This window comes from Chenopodium quinoa, unplaced genomic scaffold (genome assembly GCF_001683475.1).
Source record: "Chenopodium quinoa cultivar QQ74 unplaced genomic scaffold, ASM168347v1, whole genome shotgun sequence".
NCBI classification, from domain to species: Eukaryota; Viridiplantae; Streptophyta; class Magnoliopsida; order Caryophyllales; family Amaranthaceae; genus Chenopodium; species Chenopodium quinoa.
This window is the reverse complement of record NW_018743937.1, coordinates 1,874,359-1,886,526: the sequence shown is the minus strand read 5'-3', so window position 1 is coordinate 1,886,526 and position 12,168 is coordinate 1,874,359.

Genomic DNA, 12,168 nt, shown 5'->3' with positions numbered 1-12,168 from the left:
ATTGATTGTGAAAGGCTACAACCAACAGGAAGGTATTGATTTTGATGAAACCTTTGCTCCTGTAGCTAGATTAGAAGCTATTAGAATCCTAGTAGCTTTTGCTTCTTTTATGGGTTTTAAACTCTATCAAATGGATGTGAAATGTGCTTTTCTAAATGGTTTCTTAAATGAGGAGGTGTTTGTTGAACAACCTCCAGGTTTCGAAAATCCTAAATTTCCAAATCATGTTTTTAAGCTTGATAAAGCTCTCTACGGGCTTAAACAAGCTCCAAGAGCCTGGTATGAAAGGCTTTCAAAGTTCCTACTAAAAAACGATTTCAAAAGAGGAAAGGTAGACAAAACTCTTTTTCTTAAATCTCGAGGAACTGATTTGTTAGTTGTGCAGATCTATGTAGATGATATTATATTTGGTGCTACTAACAATGGTTTGTGCAAGTACTTTGCTGAGCTAATGGGTGGTGAATTTGAGATGAGCATGATGGGTGAATTAAATTTCTTCCTTGGACTTCAAATAAAGCAAACAGCTGAAGGAATAATGATTCATCAACAAAAGTATGTCAAGGAACTTCTGAAGAAGTACAACATAGAGAATGCCAAGACAAAATCATACACCTATGGGAACAGCAACAAGACTTGATGAGGATCCACAAGGAACAAGTGTGGATCAAACCACTTACAGAGGTATGATTGGTTCATTACTGTATCTAACAGCCAGTAGGCCTGACATTTCTTTTAGTGTTGGATTGTGTGCTAGATTTCAGTCTAATCCTAAAGAATCACATCTAACGGCTGTTAAGAGAATTTTGAGATACCTCAAAGGAACAGATGACCTGTGTCTGTTCTATCCTAGAAGTGATGACTTTATGCTTAAAGGATTCACATATGCTGACTATGCAGGTGACCTAGTCAATAGGAAAAGCACCTCAGGTATGGTTCAGTTCCTTGGTTCTTGTCTAGTTTCTTGGGGTTCCAAGAAACAAAATACTGTTGCATTGTCTACTTCAGAGGCTGAGTATGTAGCAGCAGCTGCTTGTTGCTCTCAAGTCCTCTGGATAAAACAACAGTTACGTGACTTTGGTATTAAATTTAATTGCATTACTATCTACTGTGATAACACTAGTGCAATTTGCATATCTAAAGATCCAGTCCATCATTCAAGAGTTAAGAATATTCATATAAGGCATCATTTCCTTAAGGATAATGTTGAAAAGGGTTGATTAAATTAGATTTCTGCCAAACTAACAATCAAATTGCAGATATATTAACAAAACCCTTGAATAGAGAAAGGCATGAGAAGATGAGAATGGAACTTGGGATGATTAAGTTATGCTGAGAAAAATGCATCAAGTTCCCTCAGGTATGAAGCTCAAACTAACATGCTTAATCTGTTGTATACCGTGCACAAGTGTTATATGTTTAATTACATAGTTAAGACAGGTTGTAAGCAGGAGTAATATTTACTAAGGGCATGTAAATTTGAAAGACATAGAATATGAAAAGTCCAAAATTGGTTGCATGAGCCTTGTTGATTTGTTCCGTGTATCAAGTTGTATTTGCAAGTGTTCTTTACTGATAATATTCAAAAGATAAAATTATTGTGTTTATCTATCTTTCAAAATTCCAACTTCTTTTTATCTAAACACAAATAAATCGGATGAATGCATCTAATTTCATCACTATCTTTTGTTCAAAAAGTAGCCCACTTACACTACTCTCTTGAAACACGGTTTGCGTTTCCCTAAGCAATAAATATGAGTGTCAAATCAAATAAATTCACCTCACCTCCCAAGAGACACCTCACTTCACCAATTTACCTCCACCATAAAAGATGTCAGCCTCACACAAATTTACACCACACAAAAATTACCTTCTCTCTCATCACTCCGATCAAAACTACTCTCCAATGTCTACCTCTCCAAAAACCCAAATTGAAGCCGACCTTAACACAAACCCAATTCCAGAAATTACCATGGAAATCCCACCGGAAATTAACCCCATTGATGACCAAGAGCCTCCAAAAGTGGATTCAACTACCGAATCCCAGTCTTCTCGAAAAAGGAAGTCCGATGACATGCAAGAAGAAGAAGAAAGCGCTCCGGAACTAGGGGTCAATTACTGAGACAAGCCTGCAGCCATGAAACGGCAAGAGAAGATCAATGATCACTTTGTGACAGGTTTGGCTATTAATCTTCCTTGGTGTAAGTCTGTTAAATTGTATGAACTGCTTGATTTGATTGAAGCTCAAAATTGGGTAAATTTGTTGAGTGAATGCTTTAATCGGAGTATGTATGATGATGCTATGAGGGATTTTTTGCAAAAGTTTCAAATACTCTAAAGGTGTTTTCGCTGCTGTGTGTATGAAAAAGAAATTGAGTTTGATGCGATGTATTTGGCTGAGTTGTTTGATGTTCCTAATACTGGATATGACTTGTATTTTAAGAGTAATGTGATAAGGAACCCTCTTCCTGATGCAAATATTGATGAGATAGTAGAGTTTCTAGGTGGAGACCCGGAGGAAACCTACATAAATCACAATGACCTAACCCCTCTTGATAAAATTCTGCTAAAATTCGTTTTCAATGATATTATCCCTCGAACCCAAAAGAGAGACAGTGCCAACAAGCTTGACTCTGTTCTCATCTACTGCCTAGCCAAAAAGATCCAAATTAACTTTCCCTCCATCATGATTCAACACCTTTCCCACTGTGTTCCAAAAGGATGGAAGGTGTGATATGGTAACCTTCTCACCTATGTCTTTGAAAGCTTTGGAATTTCCTTTGTTGATAAAGAACCCCTGCCCCTCAAAAACACCGAGTACATGCAGCCCATTTTCCTTGAAAACCATAAGATGAAGGTTGTAGATGGATGTTTTGAGGTTGTGCTGGAAGAAAAAGATAAGAGGCCAAAGGAAGTAGGTGCTATAGCTGAGGGGGAAAAAGAGAGAGCTTCTGGGATCATAGAGGGAGTGGTGCAGGACATTCAGGAGGAGGAAGAGGAAAAGGTGGTTGAGGAAGTGATTGAGACAGGGGGAAGGAAGAAAAGGAAGAGCTTGAGGCTGCTGAAGAAAAAGGAGCCCTCTGTACCCATTTGCATTGATATGACTGGGGTGCAAGAGGAATTGCAGAAAGTCACGAGCTCTCCTAGTCTGGGCAAGCATGCATCTGCAGGAACAGGTTTCGCAGCTTTTAGTTCCCCATCAAAGGTTCCCAGCGAGGATGTCAAGGAGATGAAGGATATGCTCCTGAAGGTGCTGAAGGAACAAGAGGATTCAAAGCAGAACATGGAGGAACTGAAGAAGAGTGTGCTCACTCTAGATGCTGCCGTGAAGGAACTGGTCAAAAGCTCAGAACAGGGGAGACAGTCCACTGTCAAGGACATAGTGTCTCAAATCAGCAAGAAGCTGGAGGATCTTGCTGTTGATGATGACCAGAGCAATGCTTCCTAAACTATCCTACCTTGCAGCCTTTCTTTGTTGATGAAACTTATGTTTATTTGCTTTTGGAAACAATTTTTTTTGGGTCTGTAATGTTTTGGGCACTTTTTAATTTCTTTTGGTAATCTTGCAAATTTGGTACAATTCGTCGATGTTTTAAATCAGTTTTGGATGATGAATGTTTATGTTTCTTTTGCTTATATTCTTTATGAATATTTGCTCTCTATGTATGCTTCTTGTCTTAACACCAAACCACTAGTTGGTGTTGTGTTATGGTATACTATACATATGTGTGTTAGTTTTTGATAATGCCAAAAGGGGGAAAAAGATGCAAACTATCAAGGAAACTTAATCATTCTATGGTCTCTGTTCGAAATCTTCACAAGCTGCCTAATCTCTACAAGCAGGTATAATGTATATACAAGTTTTTTTCAAGTTTTTCAGTTTTTCCTTAAGTTACTTATTTATGCATTGTTTTTATTTCCTTAAACATTAGTTTCCATTCTGCATTGTATTTTGTTTTTGCATTTTCTTTCTTTAGGAATAAAATGGATTATCTCTGTTTCCTTGTAAGTAAGTTTGGCTTGTTTGTCATCATCAAAAAGGGGGAATATTGTTGGACTTAATGATTTTGATGATGACATAACCTCACTTACTTACAAACTAATAAGTGCTTGATTGTTTAAGTGTGTACTCAGTTACAAAGACTAGGAGAATAAAGTGTCTTGTAAAGATACCATGAGGAACAAGAAGGCCAGAAGCAGAGCTATCCATATTGAAGAGTTCCCTCACAGGAACTGGCGCTTCAAAAATGAAGACTGGAGAAGAGAAGGTTCCCTTAGGGAACAGAAGCTTCAGAGAAGAAGCCTCATCAGAGAAGAGAAGTTCCTCCTAAGGAACAGAAGCCTCGGAGTAGAAGCTTCATCAAAGAACATGAAGACTAAATATATTTTTATATTTTAGGATTTATGTAAGTGTAAGATATTAAATAGCACTCGAAAAATCTGTGTGGAATTGGTCTAAAAAGATAAAATAGTGCATGCTAGTTTTTAGGAAAACTGTTGCTTTCTAAAACGTTTATCTTTTGAAAGGGATTTTATTTTATTCTGAATTTCGAAAATATCTTGTGCAAAAAGATTTTATTTCCTTATTTTCAAAAATATATTTAGAAAATAAAATCTCCCACGTTCTTCTAAAAGCTTGCGGCCTACTCCTCCATGATCTTCTTCAAGTCATGGTCTTGCACATTGAGGAGTTCATGTTTCCTTAATTTTAGGAACATGATCTTCTTAGTGGGTTGGAGTAGTGGCGTTGTGGATTTGCTGCACAAAGAATTTTTTCCTAAACGAATTTTGGTCTATAAATAGCTGTTGATTTCAGATGGAAAAATTCACCCTTGCTCACATAAGTTTTCAAGCTTCAAATCGAGTCAAGTGTCAATTCCACACAAGTTCATTAGAGTGTTCTTAATGTTCTTATACTAGAGTTTGTTTTTCTTTCGAGTTGTAATTTGGGGAATGGGGAAGTTCGAGTGAACGTTTGTGTATGAGAAAGAGAAGAGAGAAAGATAAGAGAAAGAGAAAAGAGAATAGAGAAGTGAGAAGAGAGAAAGAGAAGAGAAGAGTAACAAGTTGGGTGACTTGTTCCTCAGGGTCTCAAGTTCGTAGAGGAACTTGAGTTTGAGTCGTTAGCTTGTAATAGGATCATTTGCCCTATTATAGTGAAGATTCTTTTCCCAAAATCCCAAGTGGTCGTAGTTTTTCTCCTTGTTAGGGCCAAGGAGTTTTCCACGTAAAATCTCTCTTGCATTCTTTAGTTCTTTTAGTTAATCTCTCAGTTCCTTTAGCTAACTTAATTTTAATTCCGCAGAAAGTTTGGCTAATCTCTCATACTACAATTCAACCCCCCTTCTTGTAGTATTCTTTAAAACAATAGAAGGTCACTTAAACATTCCAACGAAATCATATCCATTATCCATCTTGTATGTCTTATACTCCCACTGTTTTGTAATATATGACACACTCAAATTTAAACACTAAGCACCACTATATATATATATATATATATATAGGGGGAGGATATATATATATATATATATATATATATATATATATATATATATATATATTTCTCGTGAGAATTTTTCTTATATGAGAACACTGTTTATGTTCATATGTTCTAAATCTGATGTTCTAAATTAAATCAAATGTTCTAATTTAGTACTCACATGTTCTAAACCATAAATTAGTTAAGTTTAATATCATAAATTTTATTTTAAATAACTTGTTCCAAAATTTTAACTTATATGTTCTAAATTTTAAATTGTGTGTTCTAAGATTTTTAATTATATGTTCCAAATTTTAAAGCATGTGTTCTATTTTTTTACTCTTATGTTCTAAATTTTTTACTCACACTTTCTATATTCTATATCAGTTTGTTCTAAATTTTTATTCACATGTTCATAATCTTAAATCAAACGTTCTAAATTTTACTCATATGTTCAAAATTTCATAAAGTAGATTTTATAAATTTTTAATCACTTGTTCTAATTCTTAAATCAAATGTTCTAAACATATTACTCACATAGATGTTCTAAATTATTACTCAAATGTTCTAAATTTTAATTTCAGACACATGTTCTAAATTTTTACTCGTATGTTCTAAACTTTTACTCACATGTTCAAAATTTAAAATCAATTCTCATATAAGTATGAATTTTCACATATGAACCTATTCTCACCGGATCCCTCCCCTATATATATATATATATATATATATATATATATATATATATATATATATATATATATATATATATATATATATATATATATATATATTTGTGTGTGTGTGTGCATAATGAGCATAAATTTTCGTTTTCCCAGAAATTTGAAAAAAAGTAACAGGTCAAAAATAAATTATGCACATTTAGTATAAATTTTATGCACATTTAGTTCAAAATATATGCACATTTAACCCTTCTCATTATTTTCATTTTAAGAAACTTCTCATTGGATCCCAACCCCAACCATATATATACTAAGCGAATAATTAATAAGAACTGCGTATTAAATTCATAGCTTAAAAGTAAAGAAATGTTGTTAAAGTAAACACTTTTGCTTTAAAAGTAAATACTTAATTATTGAAATTTCTTGCACAACTAATTTTTACTTTTAATGAAGAAAACATATTAATTATTTTCAACTAACAAATTTAATAATAAATTTTTTATCTTATTGATTAAAACTTTGTTTTGGAATAGTTTTCATTGATTTATGTTAAAGGTAAATGAAAATTTAGTAAAAGTAAATGAAATCGGTCATAAAGTAAATGAAATTTCCTTAAAAGTAATTAAAAAAAAAAAAAAAGTTTTAAAAGTTGTGAAATTACTAAAATGCTATTAATGAGAGCGGGTGAAACGTAAGCTATTAGATGAAGTGTGATCAAAGACTGAGATTGTTTCTTAGTTCTTAATATTCACCTAGGTTCTCACATGAACCTATCTATGTATATATATTATCTCCGATTTTTTTAGTTGTAACTTTCGAATATTTTATATCTCACAAATAATACCCCAAAGTTGCAACTAAAAAAAAGCGGAGGAAATATATGTATTGGGAATTGCTAGAATGAGAAAATGAGAAAGCTAATAATATCCTATACATGTCATTGTCAAAATATGAGAAAGTCAAGAATAAAAATAGGAGGAAAATAGATTTTAAACTAAGATGATGTGTCAAGGGATTAGTGATTTTCTCCCATAATAATTTTAATTAAATGGTGCAATTATTCTTAAAACAAAGTAGGTGGTTTATATTTTGCATCAAATATAGATTGTTTCAATTGATAATCAAAGACAGCAGAAAAATGGTTAGTCCTTCCATCCCCCCCTCTCGAGTGACGGGTGTTCAATCTTCATCCCCCTCCTATGATATTATAGGAGGGGGGCTCTCGTATCTTACCGTTAAAAAAATAAATTGTTTCAATATTACATTAATTAAAAGTGTTAGAGACTTGACCAATTTAAGCAAAATATTTCAAATAAACGTACCATGCAATGATTTAACTTAGCTAGGTAAAAGTATCATGAATTAGGTACCCAAACTATTACCACTATTGGGTTGAGTAATCTGTAATCAATGACACTAAAATTGATATCCATGAATTGAACCGATAGGTTTAGAACCTGAACTTTGCATACCTGAATTTTTGGATCGGATATTGGATACCCGAAATAATATCCTATAGGGAAAAGTTAGACTTTATAATTTAGTTATTTTTCCATCCGTTTTTAAATACTTGTTCTATTTATCTTGGACACGCATGCCGATGCTAGTCTTTGATCACTAATATCTTTAATTATCAATAAGTATAAATTCTAACAATTGAAAATTAATAATCTATTCATTGAGATGATTCTAACAAGTACCCACAAGACTATATTTTTTCTTATGTATAAATCACAAACATTTGTCAAAGTAAGATAGATGAATAGTGTAAAAAATAGAAATGGAGCAAGTATTTAAAAATGGAGAGAATATTATAATATCATTTAACACTAGATAAGTACATTACCATATGATCTCGACTAAGTTACTAACAATATTACATTCATTTAAATCAACTAAACTACAAGTTTAGATTTTGAATAAATATATTTAGATGGAAAAAAAAAAGCATATTATTTTTTTTGGTGTTTAGAGAGAGCCACTTGAGCTATCTCTCACTCTCGTTATATCGTTATCGGATTCTCGTTACGTTGAAAATGTGTCCTGATGGTAATTGTACTTGGTAACAAATCATGATATCGAATACGCATTTGGATTTTGGATTTTTGATTTTTCAAATAATATATATTTTATGGTAGATTATCAAATAATATACGGATTTGGATTTTTGGTTTTTGGTTTTCGGATTTCATTTTTCAATTTTATAAATAATTTTGCTTATTAGCATTTAAAATGTTTTGATACGACATATATTAATGGTGTCAAAGATTGACCAATTTAGTTAAAACAATTAGAATAAAACGTGATTGTGCTAGCTCTAGCTAGTCATCAATAAATAGCTGGCGTTTTTTCTCCTCTAATAGTATTCAAGTTCTTAAATTAAGTTGAAATAAATCATTAGCCTTCTTTCTAGTTCTAGAGCTAAAATCATTGGAGTTGACATAATCTAAACTTAGACAAAGACAAAGTAAACATAATTTAGTGGTTGCAAATATTTTTAAAAATTAGAAAAAAAAATAAAAGCATTACTACTATAAAATAAATAAAAGAAAAAAAAGACGGGCAGGCGCCGTAACATACAGCTAAGATGATAAGAGTATAGGACTAATAACTGTCATTAGTACCCCTTCGTGCGGACTATTTTAGGGTATCTACGCTTAAGCTTAGCCTAAAATCATTTTTTTTTTCGTTGTAAGCTCATTTATGTGAAGTGTTTATATAAAAGTTTGACGGGAACATATTTATAAAATACTACTCCGTACTAAAACGAGCTTTATAAGCTCAAATTTGACGAAAACATAAATAAAATAACACAAATTCTTATATGCGGCTAGCCACAAAGTACGACCAATCATCGAGTTACTTCGTTAGGGTTATAAGGCTTTCTCGGTTAGTGTTACTGATTAACAAGCCTGGGCCACACCTGCCACAACTGTCCACTTTATATGACCAAGGAGGTTCCACCTTAAATCCATATAGCAATGAGGGGAGTAGCCCCTTATCCTTATAAAGTGGACACAAATTTCTTATTTCTTCAATGTAGGATACAGATCCCAATACAAACTCTCTTATAAACTCAACCAATGTGAGACAACACACCACTCACATGTGGGTTTTCTCATGAGCTCAACACTCCCCCTCACATGTGAGTTGTCCATAATATTGGCCTAGATCACAACACAACTTAACCTAGCTCTGATACAATGATAAATAGGCCTAGGCCACATCCATCACAATTGTCCATTTTATACGACCAAGGAGGTTCCACCTCAAAACCATATGACAATGAGGGGAGTAGCTCCTTAGCCTTATAAAGTGGGCACAAACTTTTTATTTCTTCAATGTGGGATACACATCCAAATACAAACTCTCATTTATAAACTCAACCAATGTGGGACAACACACCACTCACATGTGGGGTTTTCACATGGGCCTAACAGTTATAGAGGTTACTTCATCAGCGTTATAGGAGTTATTTTATCAGTGTTATAGGAATTATTTTATTTTTTTTACAAGTGGTCACATAATGTTACCAGCCGCACACAAAACGAGATAATACTCCCTCCGTGTTTTTTTAAGTGACACACTTTATATTTCCGGCCGTGTTTTTTTTAAGTGACACACTTCCTCTTTTAGAAATCCCTTACATTTTAATAATATATTTTTACCCCACTATTTCTTACTTTATCATTTCTAACTTTTTTCATGGTCCCCACTTTCTCGCACATTCTTTACTTTATCATTTCTCACTCCTTCAACCCATCCCACTAACATCTTATTTTATTAAAGTCAATAAAATCTCCTAAAATTTTGTGTTGATCAGTTAAAAAAACACGGAGAGAGTAAAATATTACTAAAACGAGCTCTACTAGCTCTTACGTAAAGATAGGGGCCTAAAGTGTCCCCTTAAAATTTCGGTGCACGAAGTGAGATGAAACTCGAAACCCCTTCAAAAACTCACAAACCCACCCACATGCGCAGCTGGCCCTGCCTTTTCATTACTTTTATTTTTTAAAGAAAATCTCTCCAGCTTCGTCAACCACCAAGTGGAGAGAGAAGATTCTCTTTGTAAAGCATTTTTAAACAAACCATTTTCTTCTTCTTATATTGTACATGCCCCACAATCCCATGTGCAAGGGTACCCCATTTGGTCTTTGGTCCTCCTTTTAATTTGAGTTCTTATTCATATTACAATATTTCATCTATTGTTGCACACTTGTTATTGTGTATGATATTGATAGTTTCTAGTTAATGTCTATTCGATTTCGACTAATCTGAATATAAGTTAGATCAAACTGAATCTTAAATATCATAAATATTCTATTGTAATGGTTGTTTCATGCATGGATACATGAATTTTAAGGTTTTGTGTGTAAGATTGAGTTTTTACTAAGGTTGAACAACTCCCTTACTAATATAAGGATGAATGCATGCATTGGTGGTTTACGTTTGTTAAGGTAAGGTTATGAAGAATATTTAATTCTCTTCCTCTCAACCAATAACATTTCCTACCCAAATTAGATTGGCCCCCATTGGAGGGTGACATGTGGCCTCCTATTTGTATGTTTGGAAGGTAACAAACGCCAAAAGTTGGTTCAATCTTGGATTAAGGTGATAGATGATGCTTTATCTTTGTTTATGATTTGTTATGCTATTGGTACTTTGTTTTCGATCTCTTTCTTTTTGTATTGGAGACAGAGGAAGATTAGACGATCTACATAACAAAACAAGATAGCTAAGCCATCTTAATTGTGATTCAATAACTCCCCCCCCCCCCTTTTTTAATTGGTTAAAGAGGTATAAAGACAATACATACTATAAACTCGAGCATTATTCATTATACTTGAGCTCTAGCTCTTTAGAGATAGATAATTGCTCCATTTGGGGAATATTTGAAATAGTCAATCAATTTCTCATTAATTTCTCATTCCAATCAAATTATACAATATGGTTGTATTCTTGTATATACTCGTATTAGAGTTAAACTTATTATTATTACTACATATGTATTATTACAGTAGTAGTATTGATACATAAAAATTCAATAGCAGTCATCTTTAAAATGGCTACTACTATACTTAGGGTCTTTTCTCTTACGTTGAAATTCAGTTCAGTTCAGCTCAGTTCAGTTCAGTTCAGTTCAGCTCATTTCAGCTCAGCTCTTAATTTCCTTCTCTTATAAAATATTCAGTTCAGTTCAGTTCAACTCAATTCAGCTCAGTTCAGTTCAGTTCAGATGAGTTCAGTCAATGAGAACATGCCTTTAATTTTCATTGGCCGATTTCAAAACAAAATTGATCATCATATTGTCTTGACCCTTATATATAGGACAATGATATATAACATAAATCGAGAAACTGTTATACTAATTAAGTCAGTTTTATCTTCCTATACACATTCAAAAAAAAAGTACACCGTAACCTACACGTTTATAGTTGACATGTACTGGTATATGAATACTATTTTTTTTGGTGTTCTACCCGCTTCATCCTTTGGGCTAACCCGGATTCGGGGATCAGTTCTGGGTGGTATAGGTTCCAATCCCCTCCCAATTGTTGTTGCGGGGGATCGAACACAGGTTCTCCCTACCAAGTGTAGTCCCAATCACCACTACACCAACACCCAATTGGTTGGTATATGAATACTATTTATGCAAATTAATTGCTTGCATTTCCATTTTAAAGTTATATTTATGCATAAAAAGTATTTTATTTGTATAAGTAGTCATAAATCATCATTACTATACTTAAAAAATGTAACCAGTTTTTCATTTATTTTGGAAGTGTATAGGTATAGTTGAAATCTCATCCCAATAGATCCATCATTTCACCATTTGCAATTTTGCATCATAAGATTTATGATTAATTAATACAAAAAAGTATTTAGTCAAAGTGATCATCACCTTATGATAACCACATATTCTTTGCTATAAAAATGATAGATAATTCCTAAAGAGAAACAGATATAGACATAATTTATGTTTCATTAAATTAGGGTTAGTACTCT